The 16133-nt window shown below is 42.3% G+C and overlaps 1 protein-coding gene across 4 annotated transcripts in view; it reads right to left on the minus strand.

Annotated features, from left to right (window-relative positions):
- Positions 1-16133, minus strand: part of GTF2IRD1 (GTF2I repeat domain containing 1) — a 1361292-nt gene that overhangs the window by 948287 nt on the left and 396872 nt on the right. The window lies entirely within an intron of this gene.

The raw sequence follows: 16133 nt of genomic DNA on the forward strand, positions 1-16133 counted from the left end.
CTCACAGACTAACTGACTCACTCTCACTGACTGACTATCACTAACTTACTATCAGTGAATCACTCTCACTGGCAAACTCACCAACTTTCTCTCACTAACTAACTAACTGCTTCACTTTCAATGACTGGCTCACTCACTCACTCTCACTGACAGAATCTCACTAACAGACTCTTTCACTCTATCACTAACTGACTGTGCCACCCTCTCTCACTAACTGACTGAGTCACTCTCACTGACCAATTCACTCTCTCTCTCTCAATAATTCACTCTCTCTCAATAACTAACTCTCTCTCACTGACTGGCTCTCACTAACAGACTCTCTCTCACTGACTAACTATTCTTAAAAGACTGACTCATTCTAGCTAAAACACTGACTCACTCTCACTAACTTACTATACCACTAACTCACTCTCTTACACTCAGTAACTAACTCACTCTCATTCACTATCACTGACTAACTCGCTCTCTCACTAACTGACTAACTCTCGCTGACTGACTCACTCACTATCAATAACTAACTTTCGCAATCTCACTGAATAACTCTCTCACTAAATAACTGACTCTCAATCTATCACTGACTAACTGACTCTCTCACTCTAACTAACAGACTAACTAACTCTCTCACCTCTCACTAACTGACTCTCCCTCACTGACTTACTCTCGAAATCACTCTCACTAACTACCTAAATAACTGACTGAATAACCTTCACCCTCCTGTTATTTATGCCACCCCCATAACAAACAAAACATTGGCATAGCCAATAGGTCTCGCCTTTGGGACCTTATAAGTTTTTAGCCATGCAACAGTTGATGTTATTGCACCAAGGATATTGTGCTGCATAACTAAATACTTATGAGGTCCCAAAGCGAGACCTATTGGCTATGCCAATGCTTTTTAGGATTGCAAACTCTACTACACTTATTCCTGGGAGGAGCTAGTGAGTCCTGAAGAAATGAAAGGCTGTTGGTGTGTTCTTAAAAATAACTAACACTTTTCTGAAATGTTGAATGCCTGAGCCGCAAATATAACTGACTTTATATATGGGTTGTTTATAAACTTCAGGAGTAGAATTTGTGTAACTGTATTCATGTTTGGGATGCATGGGGCATACATAAGCTACATGTGCAAAGTTCCCTAGGGTCTTTGGAGATAGAATCATTTAGCAAGTAATGTTTTTCATTCTAATTTGTGGGGGAAATGGATGTTGGAGGATAGCTGATCTGCTAAAATAGTTGAAGATTAGGACTGTATTCCATCAAACACTATCAAACCCTACACTATATTGATCTTTCATTACGAACAATATATTGTTACAATATTCTAATCCATATCCATGCACCCGGAACTAAGTTAAAAGAAGTTAAAAAGAAAATCAACAAATTACATGTATGGCACCATTTGTACAGCATGTGAACACACTCTATGTGCACTGGAACATGCTGAATAAAAATACATACATGCTAACAAAATCTGACATTTGTCTCTTTGGAATTCTTTGAAATAATTCTATTTAGTTTTCCTGGTAGTCACTATTCGACAAAGCCAAAGATTTCGTATTGCTCAAAAAGTTGCCTGCTGGCAGAAACCAATGTCATTTCATAAATAACCCTACTTATTCATACATGTGCCTGTTCATATTGGCAAAAGTGTCCAACGTCTAATTTTGCTTAGTTAGATAAAAGGAGGCAGCGTTTCTAGATCCTTGACTTTTGCATTTGGCACATTCGATTATTTTTACGATTTATTTCTATAAATGCAGCGTAGAATATTCCACTTGTCTATCTGAAATAACTCATTACAAAATAAATTCATGGATGTCTGCAGTCACAACCTCGATTGGCTGAATTATTTAATTGCGTTTAAATCTAAACAGATGGATGGAAAACAATACCCTCCCACCCATTCAAATTCTATACCGATCAAAGTACCTAAATCTGGATAAAGGATCTCAAATTAATGTCTAAATCTGTTTCATTTAAATGGGCTGCAAGCAATTAGTTAATCTCAACGAGTTGTCTATCAGGGACTGTTTTAATCTCCTTCTAAACTTGAGATTTGGCTTTAGACGCCTCAGGGAACCATCTTAAAGTAGGCTAGAGAGCTCCGTGCTAAGCCTTTCGCGCAAGACTGAGTCCCAAAGGAGGTAAACAACCAGTGATTTGCTGATGTAACAATATATATTTAAAGAGCTGTTTACTTCATCTGTTCATTCAAACTACTTTCTTTTTGTTTTGCTAATAGACAAGATAAGCTCTACTAGCTTCTGCTGCTGTTAATCTTTATCGACGTAAGGGGCTTTCACCACAATGTAAATCACGCGTACCACTTGCTTTCTGGTTTTAAATCAACTGGTGCAGACTACAACATAAACCCATGCTGATACATGTTTTAGAGATTTCTGCCTTCGTAAAGGACTCATAGTACTGCTCATTTTAGGACAAGCTTGCCAGACAGTGCACGCAGCCTGGTTGCAAAAGGCCTATTGTGGGCTTACCAAGGACTTACAGCTATTGCTTACCATCAATTGGCTTTATTGTCACTCTAATTTGCTTGATTCTTATTCAATGTATTCCTTGCCCCAGCTTGTTCATCTTGTGATTGTCCCTCCACTGAAGTATAGCCTTTTTACGATCTCTCTGATCAGCTGGTATTTATTTTTCCACTGCCCACTTTTAGGGACTACTACCTATTTTTCCATTTGTTTAAACACTCATTGAGAGTGCATGCAATTTCAAGCTCGCTCCCTTGTGTGCTTCTCTCTGCCTCTCAGACAAGCTCCCTGCCCTTTGTGTTGCTAGTACTCTCTTGTGTAGTTGTCTCCGCCAAATTCCCTGCCCTTCTGTACTCCATGTTGCTTTATTGCTCTCATGCTTCTCTGCCCAGGTGCTATGTTGCGCTCCCTCTGGTGCTGCTTTCTCCTCCCCTGCCACCTTTTTTTTGTATTTTATTTTTGTTGGGGGTGGGGAGTGGAGAACAAGGCAGCAAATTGGTGCTTGCCCCTCTGCGTTAAAAAAGCTGTGTTGTTGCGCCCTTTCATTTACCCTTGAACATACTGCACAGCATCTTGCTGATGCGGTACAAAATTGCAAAAGTCATTGTCAAAGCCAATAGGTTTTAAAGGCGAGACCTACTGGCTTTGCCACTGTTTGTTAGGTCTGGGCTTTGACAGACCTATTGGTAACAATACAGATAGCTTTGGGTCTTACTTTATTTGACCAGCCTCTTTCAGTCACTGGTTTGAGATTTTGTCAGTAACAAACTCAGTTTATTAGGTTATTCATCTCTTATCTAATGGTATTGGCTATTTGGATGTATCCTTTCACTCCACTGTAGTGCTTGCATTGAACTGCATGAGGTACTACTTTACAAGTATAATAATCCACATTTGTAAAGCGCAAACAATCACCCGTAAGGGTCTCCAGGCGCTTCCGTCAGGAAGATTAAGCAAGCTATTGCCCAGAGTCACATGGTGCTGGGCTAATCTGCCCCCGGTGCCAGGGATTGAACCGTGATCCCCAGATTCCAGCGTCAGTCGCCCTGGCGCGGCGCCACACCTCTCCTATAGCTGACTCCCTTCCACCTGTGTGCCTCACACTAATGTGCTAAGACTAGCTATGCCATAGCTTACTTTCAGTATGGTTGTCATTGTTCAAAGGAAAGTCGCCATTCCCTGTTAGAAGCACGAGGTCGATTTTAGCCGACTATGTTTAGTCTCTTGTCTACTTTAGATCTGCTAATCAATATAGTTTTGATGTGGCTTTGAGAAGCTAAGCTATATTAGTAAATGATAAAATAGAACACAAACAAATTCATGTACTCTTGGCTTTCATGAATATGGGAGAAGGGTGAGATTTCAATCTGCCCTCACACACTTTGACACCAAGGTCAAATGTTGTAATTACCTAGTCTGTCAAGAGAAACCAGTCCCCGTATTTCAGTTCTTCTGAATTACTTTATGTCAGGGCTGCGTGGTGCAATCTAAACTATGTTGTCGGAGGTCTTCATGCAGATACGATATCAAAATCTAGACAGCGCCAGAGTTTCAAAACACCATTGAAAAAGCTGGGTGTCTACTCTTTTTTTAGTGTCATGCTCTTCATCTTAATTACATAAGGCCAATTGTGGTTTCATCCAAGTTCCAATTCCTTTCTATTGTATGCAGAGGGTGAAAATGAGCATTATACTTTTTCAAGAAAAACATTCATATCTCAGGACAAAAGGATGGTAGTTAAAGTGAATCAATCCTTTTCAAAGAGCCAGTGCACAAGCCTACCTTCACTGAAGCACCTTCCATGAACAATAGTGTGTCGTCGGTATACTATTTTCAGTTGGGTTTTTATGGGAAATTTAATGCACACTGGGAGTTGTAACCTTCAATTCAATTGAATCAATAGAATACAGAGATTTCAGACAAAAAAACGCTCTGGCCTGTAAATAAGATGGCTGGAATTCGGTGCCAACCAAAGAGGGAACAGATATGTTTTTGTGACTATATTGCTAATTTTGAACAGAAAAGCGCCTAATCTAGGTTTTCTCACTTCACCAAAATTATGCAATTTTAGGCAAATAACTTCATGTCCCTCTGCTTCTTTTCTGCAGATCCCTTGGGTTCCAACAAAATAAGAACAACTGGAAATAAGGTGATCACCACTAGTAAGTAGATTCACTGGAGAGATCAGAAAAATATTGAAGATAACTTAATATCTTCATGTATGCTTGTTTCTGACCTTTATACGTTCCATTCTGATCAATGCAAAGGAAATGTAAGGAGTCTCATTTATTTCTGTCAAGTACACATTAGGTGATCAAGTAATAGTGGCATTAAACATTAATATCACAACTGATCCTATGTATATATTATTTGCTTAATAAGTGCCCTTTGTCACCTGCAGCAGCTGAAGTAACCAAACAAGCACTGGGTCACTGGACACATGATAAATGTGGTTTCTGACACCTCATAAAATACCATAATATATTTTCAATGACATTGGAATTGTAAGTATATTGAAATAACAAGTTACATAAATTATTCACTTATACAAATTAGTAGCCCACATCATTTAGGTCCAACATATGCAGAATCCTACCAATGAAGTCTAAAATTACAAAGATCTGCAAAAGCTGTCAACAGAACAGCACCCGCTCCACTAAAGAAAAACTATCATTCCTAACTTGGGAAAACGAAATGATTTCTACTTTATCTCTCACGGTTATTCCTGCGACTGCCACCAAGGACATCACTAAATGTCTATGAAAGCTCCTCTATCAAACACACCTTCCTCCCCAAAATACTCCAAGACAGCACCAACTTCTCAACTCCTTAACACCAATCCTGACTCATCTAATAAATCAACCTCCAAAGAGAAAATAATTGCAAACCCTGCACTCAAAAAAGTCTTTGCCACTCTCTGCTCAAGAAAAGTACAATAGAAAATGGCGTCCAACTTAAGCCCATGCTGGATTTTCAGAATAAAAATGGACATAGAATACATTTTCTAAGCTAATTTTACACTGAAATGCGCCATCTGGACACCAATATTTTGAAACGACCACAAAATAACTACAGGCCTAGTGCTTGGTACATTAGAGATTTCAATAATATTTGAGGAAAGTGGTGTTGTACAGCTCCAAGTTCTCCTCAACATTACAGCATTCTCTATACTGTATAGCTGGCTTCCACCTAAGAAGCGGTAAAGAAACAACCCCCACAAACCTCTTCAACAATCCCTAGAAGCAGAGGGTGGAGATTCAAACGCCTTTTAACACATGTAGATCCTAGTGCAATATTTGATTCTGGAGATGCCAACGTTTTGTTCTATTGCCTTCTCAGTTTTGTGTTATTCCTCTCGGACCATTCTCTCTATTTTTCCGTGTATTCAAAGGATATTTTCTGCCACTTGAGCTCTTAAATATTCTACCTCTGTTCCTCCCTGTCGAGCATAAGTCACTGTAAACTAATGTACCACAGCTACGCCGAAAAGACCGTGCTTTAAATACCCTTTCATTAACTAGATAAACCAGTGCCATTGAGACTAGCTTTCAGGAACATCAACACAGCATGCAATACCTGCAGTCAGAGTAGGAGAGGTTTTGTCACAGGGACTAATCAAGGTAGATGGTCATGAGTATGAGGCACATTTATAGTTTCTTCATCTAGCCATTCAGAACATTTATATGCTGAACGTTGTTTTTATGTACCTAATATCAAATGCAGACTTTAGTAAGGGTTAGATTATAATTCAAAGATGGAAGCTAACATGGGAAGCGTTTGTTATATCTTTCCCAGAGCAAGATGTCGCCCACATACAGAACATGTGTGAACTAGAATGTGTTGCCATCTTTGAACTCTGGTACATCAAGGCGCTTATAGTGGAGAGCCTTGATTAACCATGGCAGTTTTTTGTCTGCTCGTATCTCGCTCAGTTGAAGACTGAATAGTCTTACGATCATCTCTGGATCATCTTTTTCGAGAATTCAGCTGAATTTCTTTAGTGGAACTGATTCCTACTGGAGTACCACCAGCTGTGCTTGCATGGACTTGGATATTACTCAAAAGGTGGTATTGTTTCTTAATAGATTCTATTTGAACAAAAGCTACGTTTTCGTCTGGGAAGTTACAATCTCAATTTCTTGTAAAGGCTTTGAATCACATACTTGATATAGTTTCCTAAACGTATTATGAGCTGCATTAAATATTACTGAAGTGAGTTAACGAAATAGGTTCTGCATACATATACAATTACAAAGCAGAAGGGTTAGCCTCAGACTAACATATTATATTATATGCTGCAGATGAAGCATTTATTTTCACAAGCACAAGCTACCCAACGCTTAAAGCTAAAAGGTAAGTCAAACAATGTTTTAAACAATGTGAGAGCTCAGTTCAGGAGACGATATAGTCATGGTTGTTTGTACATTCTCTTCAGGACTCAACTGCATGAGATTAATTACTTGTCTGAATTTAGGAAAGCTATTAAAACCTTTCTTTTCCCCACTGTGTAGACTGCTTCCTGTGCTGATGTTGCCTATTCTGTTGCTAGCGCCGGGATGCCTCTTGGCTGGGGCAGCTGATGCGCTCTATAAATGATAGAAATAGAAATAGAAATAGAAATTAATCCATCCAGGTCCAAAAGAGGGTGCTACACAATGATGTTTGTCTTTACCAAGTCGCCTTTCCTTGGTGTTCTTGAGAGTGGCTTTTGGCCTTCTTAGAGTACAAGTGGGCAAGATGAAACAATATCAATGCCCAGCCATCTCGCAGTGAAACTGTGAATCTGACTCTAACGGCCATTGACACCTGGGTGACAAAGAGTTGCCTGCAACTCCAGGGCTGCCAAATAGGTCTTCTGATTCTCAGAGCTATAGGTCTCCCCTGCACTCAAATCTGCTCCTCGTTGGTTTGGATCCTATTGGTCATCTCTACACATCGTGCACATCTCTTCCTAGGTCAATAACTCTTTCCCATTTTCTCTGCCATTTTCCCTTTGTGCTAAACTCTTGTAAACAGACTTCAGTAAAATCTTGTTGATTGTACTTGCAAAACTACTGCTAAAGAGTGCCCAATCTGTCAATACATAAAAGCTAATTTGCACAGTAAGACTTGTGCCAGGAATTATATGCCCTTTTAAAATTTAGAAACAGGCAGGAAATGAGGCTCATGAATATTGATTTTAGTACAATTTTGCCGCTTGTACTAATAGGTGTTTTTAAAGGGAGTGCCTAATTTGCAAAGAAAAGTTAATTTGCAATAGACGATTGCACTAGAAAACATAAGCATTGGAGATGAACCGAGTAATCCGAATAGTTACAGGAACCAGAGGTGACCACCCTAGGTATTTTAACATGGATTCTTAAATTTGAAAGCATTTCTACATTCCTAATGTTTTTAGATCTCAGATTTTATTAAGTGTCGGCATTGTATGATTCAAAATTGTATGATTTTAATTAATCAAACAATAAAATATTACTTACACACCTACTTGCAAACCTTACTGACATTATTGGGGAGATCCCAATTCCCACATCTTTCCTCCACCTTCATGTCCCTTCCACAAATCATCACTGAGGGCCCTCCCCTTTGTCTAGTCCCAAAAGCTTGACATCCACATGTCACCTTACTCCGTCATGCCAGCTTTCTCGCCTACTGCCTTTCACTATTATCCTTAGTGCCATCTTCACCTTCTTCCCCATCCATCATCATTTTCCACCCTCCTTGATATCGGAGCCTATCCACAACTGTGAGGTTCCCAGTTTCCCAGGATGTAGTTTGAAGTATTGACGTACTACCACTCCTCATTTACACCAAGAGAGTGACAAAACAATCTTCTTGCAGTGAAAGGTCAGAGAAGCATGGCACCATGCTGTCCTCTGGAAGTGTGAATTTGATGAGCTAAGATCCACTAAACATGGAGTACCCATCAGCGCTACCACCACCAATCAAATGGTCACTGCATTTCATAAGTATGTACAAAGCAAACACCACCGATCATATAGTTATTGTATATCACAACTTAACCAACATGCATTGTACAAGTTTTTCCCATTGTAGTTTGTAAAAACATTGTTTTAAAAAAAATAAGACTTACAGGTACCTGTTATAATTCGGAAACAATGACGAGTCAGAGTTATATGTACACCAGGAACCAGATCGGGCACGTGATGCTTGCAATCTTGTACCTCGATGTGGCTATCGAGTTTCCATACACCTCTGGACTGTTAGTACAACATCAGTTGAAGCAGTTGTGCCTTTTCTAGAAGACTAGAACCCGACAGGGTTCTAGGTACCGCAATATGCACTGCAGGACATAAACTAATGACGGACCTGACACCGCCTTATGAGGTCAGTAACCTGAGTATTATTAAAATGGGTAATTACATGTGATTTATAGTGGTGAGGGAGGGCAAAAGTAACATCTGGAATGGTATTTAAAATAAAAGTTGTCACACGACCAGATGCATAGCTATAAATAGTGCAAAGGTGCAGTAGTACCAGGGTCTAATGGCCTTAGGGGCCTACTGAACCTCAGTGTGAGAAGCTGGCATGGTATATGATGTACACTCATATAAGTGGACACCTTGCACCTGTCCAGACAACCTTTATGGCGATTTAGGAGGTCTTAGACAACCTTAGAAAGCTCTCTAAGTGGTAGCTGTGGAGAGCAGCCTTCAGGCTTAGTCCAGAAGTAGTGTAGAGCAGCTTGTTTTACCAGAATGCAAATGTATTGTATAGATTAAGTGAAAATAACCACACAAGGTATTTATAAAAATATGTATTTATTATATAATACTCTCCAACCTGGAGATATGCACAATGCACACAATACTTTGCAAAGAAACACAGTAAATAGCACGTAATACACAGTGGGCCCACGGAGGGAACTAAACCATATACTAAGAAAGTGGTATAAGATCTACGACTCAGGTCAAAACAATGTCGAGAGGACGTAGAAGTGCTGGGGACTCAAGCAACCACCCAAGGTGAGAGACTAGGAACCCCACGGAAAGTGTGCGCAGTGTGGGAACACGACCGCGTGCTCGGTACAAGTCTACGTGTAAGTCATGGTTGGATTTTTAAAGATTAAGGACCCTTCCCAGTGGACCCTGAATAAACTCAGTGGAATCCCACTCCGCATTGGATATCCTAGAACCCTAGTACCCACGATACCTACACCAGGGAAGCCGGGTGCATAGGTGTGAAGTGGTGTCGGAAACTGCAGTCGAACCCATTGAAGGACTTCAGGAAAGTGCTGCTGCTGGAAGAGGAGAAAGTGTCCGGTGGATTCTAGATGAGAAGTACATGCAAGCAGAGAGGACAGAGTCTATGTCACTCAGGAGTAACCAGGAGACTTGGAAGACGAATGCCCCCGATGTCGGGTGTTGCAGGAGAGTTGACGAGGACCTTGACTCTGCAACTGTGAGGACCAGGCGATGCTGAGGAAGACCAGGAGCTGTACACGAGGTGTCACAGGAAGGATGTTGAGCGCTGAGGGGTCTGTGTCTGGCTGGAGCACCAACTAGCCTTGACAAATGCAAACAACGCAGGAGCTGAAGAAGGAGCAATGTCGGGACCAGCAAGGTCCAGGGGACTCACCACAAGCAGGGGAGCCCAAGAGAATTAAAGGTGACCCTCAAATGGACACACATGCCAGAGGCACTGGAGTCACGAGAGGACCTCAAGCAGCTCACCAAAAGATGCAGACCACGATGCACACAATGCGGTGTGGCTGAAGATTCTGGTCACAGGAGATGCTCGAGGTTGAGGCTACCTGGAGCCCAAAGATCTTGGAAGGAAGTCAACAAGCCTTTGTGACTGCAAGTTGACATGGAGCACAGGGGTTCGGTTATTGCAACCCCCACTAGGGATACTGGCCTCAAACTTGGTGAGAGGGCAGGGCAGGCCTCGGGAGCTGAGGAAACCACCACCTGTGTTGCAGAACCTATCGGAGTCCAGAGGAGCTCAGACCAGCAGACCGGTCGACATACTTTCAGTGCCTGCGTAAGCAGGGGAGTGACTCCTTCACTCCAAGGGAGTGTCTTAGATGCTCACAGGCCTTGAAAGGTTCTTGTATGGTGTACAGGCACCACAGACGATGCAGCAGACTTGAAGGGAGACGAAGTCGAGCCTAAACGAAGTCCAGCAAAGTCCAAAGTGCCCAGACGCTAGAAGAAGAAGTGGTGTCTGATCTGAATCTTATCCCATGATGAATCTAGGGACCCGCCCACAGGTAAGGCCATAAGTACCCTTAGGAAAGGGTTGGGATGATTGAGGGGACCCTCCAAGGGGAGAGTCTGGACGGGGGTGGGGGATGATGTTAGTCTCATGTCCTTTGTCCAGTTTCGCACCAGAGTGGGAGCCAATGGCTCCCAGGACTTGTTTGAGCTGGACTATGTATGGGGACACAAAATGTGCCCCACATGCAGACTGAGTGGTGCTGGCAAGTGCACCCACCATGTCCCAATACACTAAATCCTATCTGGGAGGTGGTCACAGGATGCCTATTGTTCTGACTTCTCCTGCTCGAGCTTGGCTCAGCAGCAGGAGAGCAGAATCATGTCTCTGGCCGGCAGCAACCATTTTGTTGTGTCTGGGTCTGGAAGACTGGTACCGGGGACATGGAAAGCCTAACGTTTAAGGTGTGGGGGTATGATTCCAACATGTTTGATACCAAAACATGATAGGATTCATTGCAGCCCCTCTATATAGTATATGGCTGCTTCACTGACAACCCGGGAGAATGGACTCCGTAGGCTGTAGGGGTGTCCTGCTCATGCAGGGGCACCCTCTCACTTAGAACCAAGCACCCTACCTTCAGTATAGTTAAGGCCTGCTATAGGGGTGACATAGGTTTTAAGTGCAGTGACCCTAGATATAGGAAACCTATATCTTTAGTAAGTGGTGCTAGCACCAGCTTACACAGGCTGCAATGGCAGGCCTGTACTTCCATTTTGAATGGTCTCCCATGGGTGGCATAATGCACGCTTCATACCATGGGAGACCTCTGGCGTACCTATGCCCTGAGTACCTTAGTACCATATATTAGGGACCTATAAGGGCACCTCAGTATCCAATCTGGGATGTACCTCAGTATGGACCATAACAATTTAGGGATAAAGCAGATAGACTGGGGTCCTGATTAGCAGCATCCCAGTCAGATTAGTCAAAATGAGCTTAGCTGAGCAACATGCAAAAAGTGGGGATAACCATGCAAAAGTGTCCTACCTTTATACACCCAAGTACTATTAGTTTTTTACCTCCAAACCAGCAAATCGGGTCTATTTTCCTTTAATGCACTAGGTTTCATGGCCCTCCTGCTACGCCATTTGCATATCACAACACCAAGCAAAATATTGGGGATTGTACTGAAATCCTCATTTTAGGTCTAATTTCATATATTTTCTGATTAATAAAGTCTTTGCTGTCTAAACTTTCCACTACAATTTACTGAAGAATGTTTATGAGTGTTTGTTATTAACACAAACTGTAGTCAAATGGTCGTCTGGAGACTGCTGTCAGAGGAAAGGAGGGACATTACAGGTGCTTTGGAAGTAGTTTAGGAGAAAGCGGCTAAAGCGATGTAGAGTAAGAGACTTGTTGGGTCCAGATGTAAAAAATTCAGCTGTGGGATTTACTAAATAGCGAATCCCAAGAAATCCCTATTTAGGAAATGCAAAATGGAATGTACAAACATTGAATTTCCTAATAGTAATTTATACGAAGTAGGAATCGCTATTTAGGAAATGCTAAACCATTTGTTCTTATGGGCCTAAAGGCTGTAGATACAAATTGTTTGCATTTCCAAATTAGCTATTTCCTAATGGCATATTTGGAAATGCAAAACCAAGGGTGCCTGTGGCCCTAATCCCCACTTGATGCACTCCAAAGAAAAGTGGTGAGCATGTAAATCACACCGATACCCTGGGGGCATGTGTGTATTTTTTTAGGTGATTTTTTAAAATTGCATATGGTTACCATTAACTTAGAGTCGATGCTAATAGCATTTCCTAAATGCCAATTTCACATTTAGGAAATGCTTTGTATATGTGCTTAGGAAATCACAAATAGGAAATCTCTATTTGCGTTTTCCTATTTAGGGAATCACAAAATGTGATTTCTACTGGGTAGAAATCACATTGTGTGATCCCCTATCAGCCTTGGTACATATGGAAAGGCAATTTAGCATTTCTTAACTGACCAAAATTGTGATTCATTCTTGTAAGAATTGCTAAATTCGTTCGTACATCTGGCACTTGATGCATTAAATGTTCTGAGTAAGGGTCGCAAGTTAACTTCAGAGCAAGGTTAAATGGGGATGAGATCTCAAAACAAGGCTTTAGTGCGACCTGACTGGCAAATTAATAGGAAGAGCCGAGGCACAGCTGAGCCAATCATCTGGCTAGGCTCTAAAACCCTGTGCACAAGCCCAGCCATGAAAATATCCCAGCCATGAAAATATTTGTCATGCAACAACTATCAAGTTTAAATATGATAAAGTCTTTTCAAAATTCAGGAAAGTGTAATTTTTTAACATTCACCTTAGTACATCAGATATCAATGGATTGAGAGGCCTTTATTAAAAGTGATATTTGTATACAAGAATTAAGAAACATTCCAATCTCACCCTCGCCTGACGACAATGTCAGTAGTGATAGATAACATATTTGAAGGTGCTCTCATATGCGGTAATGAAGAAAATGGAGGCTCAGTGAAATATATCATTTACCTAGTATCACACAACTTGGTCAAGCAGAAAAGCAGAGATTCATCCCAAATGTTCTGGTATCCCATTGTGCAATTCAGCCATCAGATAAGTATCTCTACCTCTATTTTTTCTCACTATTTTTACATCAAATTTCATTGCTTTATCTTTAATTCTTGACATGAGGTAACAGGCAGAAGACATATGGAAGCTCGGCTTGTCTTGGGCTTGACATATAGGAGCGCCTCTAGTTGAGTCAAATCCAGGCATCTGGTTCAAGTCTGACTCAAAGATTTCACTGGTTCGCCCACCTCTAGACCAGATGCAACAATTCTAGCATTGTTTGTAGAGTCCAGGAGCAGTTACAAAATGTATCTTTCATAAAATGCAGTCTTTTGTTTAGTGCTAAAAGTCCTTTAACAGAGGATAAATGGACTAATCCCAAAGACCGATGAAATGCGTGATTCAAATAACAGAGCACGCTCTAGGCCATTCAGACCATAGAACAGGTGCCATTCTAGCCAGACTACTGTTTGACAGAACCTCAGAATCTAGTAAACTTCATTTGAAAAGAAAATCCTGAAGCTGTTTGCATTTCAATCTAAAATTACAGTCATCGCAGCTTCTAAAGTTTGGGAGATATGCATTAAATACTGTGGTATTGGCCTCTTTGTCCAGGTCACTGAAAGTGCACAGGCACACTGGCCCAAAATGTAAACTTGTTTTCATCTAATATTCAGGGACTGTAATGTGTCTTTTCAATAGTATAATACATCAGCAACTCATTAATGCCTTTGCAAATAATACCGCAACCCTCCTCTCATTTCTCATATGTTATGTTATGTTATGTTATGTTATGACAACTTCTATAGCGCACAGCTGCCCCAGCAAAGGGGCGTCCCGACGCTTTGACTGGCAGAAGGGATATACAGAACAGAAGAAAAAACCAGAGAGTAGTAACAGCGGGCAGTAAGTTAGGGTCCAGGGGGGAAAAGGTAGGTTTTGATCGCCCTCCTGAATGTGAGCAGATCATCTAAGGCGCGAATGTGAGCTGTTAATGAGTTCCAAAGCCTAGCCGCTAGATAGCGGAAGGAACGTCCTCCCGCCCTGCAGCATTTGAAACGTGGAATTATGGCCAGATTTTGACCCAATGAACTCAGAGAACGAGAGGGGACATAGGGGGTAAGAAGATGCTCTAGGATCTGGGGAGAGGACAGTTTAAAAATCTTGAAAGAAAGACGTAGCGTCTTGAACTCTATCCTTTGGGCCATGGGCAGCCAATGGAGTTTCCGGATGGTTTCCTTCGCGGAACAGTACCTGGGTAGACCCACAAAGGCTCTGGCCGCCGCATTCTGCACGTGCTGCATCCGGATAACTTCTGCCTGATTGGCCCCCAACAGGAGCGAGCTTGCATAATCAAGCCGCGAGAGTATGGTGGCCTGAATTATCAGCTGCCTAGTGGGAGGTCAAAGAATTTCATGATTGGCCTCAGCCCACGCAAAATGCCAAAGCATGTAGCGGCCACTTTTTTTGTGTGTCCACAGAAACTGAGGGCGGGGTCTAACCAGACACCCAAGTTTTTAACCTCGGGTACCGGGATGGGTACTGGACCCAGCTCTGGAGGCCACCACTGAGCGCCCCAGAGGTTGCTATGCTTACCAACAATAAGAACCTCAGTTTTCTTAGCATTGAGCTGCAAACGGTTAGCGGTCATCCAGCCGGCCACTGCTGTCAAACCCTCCCTGAACCTAGGGGCCTCAGAGTCGGAGTCCCCGCTGAGTGCAACCGCCAGCTGCGTGTCGTCAGCATATGAGACCATGGTCAGGCCCCACTGCTTGGCGACCGCAGCCAGCGGTTGCACATAGATATTAAACAACGTGGGGCTAAGTGCCGACCCCTGAGGCACTCCCTGCTCGATGGAATATGGCTTAGACTCAAAAGGAGGTGTGGCGACCCGAAATGAGCGATCCGCTAAAAATGATCGAAACCATTCAAGTGCTAAGTCGGAGACACCTACTTCTCCCAGACGTAGCAGCAGAATTGCGTGTGAGACCGTGTCGAACGCGGCACTGAGGTCGAGTAACACCAGTGCCGCAGTCTGACCAGAGTCGAGCACGGAACGCAGATGTTCTGTCATAGCAAGGAGAGCAGTCTCTGTGCTATGTCCTGCCCGAAATACATTCTGGGAGGGGTCCAGGGTGTTGGCAGACTGGAGGTGTTTAGTCAAGATACCATTGGCATGAGCCTCCGCAACCTTCGCAGCCCATGGAAGAAGCAAAATCGGACGATAATTCTCCAGTTTGAGAGGGTCCAACGTGGGCTTCTTCAAAATAGGAGTGACATAGGCTTGTTTCCACTTATGTGAGGTCCTGTTCTACAAGAATTTTTTATGGATGTCACTTGGTGGTGAAAACCATAAACACAATTTCTTTGCAAAATGTCAGTAATAAACTCCCACACAATAGCCCTATTTAAAATAAAAAGGAAAACGGTATTAAAAAATCTACGTTTAAGTGTTAATCAAGGTCATCAAAACTGTCTGTAGAAGCGAGTCGGTTCTATCAAGGGGGGCCTCCTGAAAGGCTGGGGCCCGGGCCCGTACCTTCTTTGCTCACACCTTAGAACGTCTCTGCCTTCCTAGGCGATCTCTCGGTAGTATACAAGGCCATCGTTCACAGAACCATAGCCACATACTTTAATTTTAATTTAATTTTAATTTGCACCACCTGGAGGTGGCACATCATGGTCTTACCTCGCACTGTTGAGGTGCTGGTACTGTACATATTCATTCCATAGTCTCTTGGGGCAGGTGGTAGGATTACCACCTATTCAAGTTAGTCCGAGATAGCTCCTGTTGTGTTTTGGGCATATAATGTCTGCACAGGCACGAAAGTGAAAACCTTTTTAGTGTGAGGGTTTCCAGGAGTAGAAATATT

The sequence above is a fragment of the Lissotriton helveticus genome, chromosome 3_1 (assembly GCF_964261635.1).
Source record: "Lissotriton helveticus chromosome 3_1, aLisHel1.1, whole genome shotgun sequence".
Taxonomy (NCBI): Eukaryota; Metazoa; Chordata; class Amphibia; order Caudata; family Salamandridae; genus Lissotriton; species Lissotriton helveticus.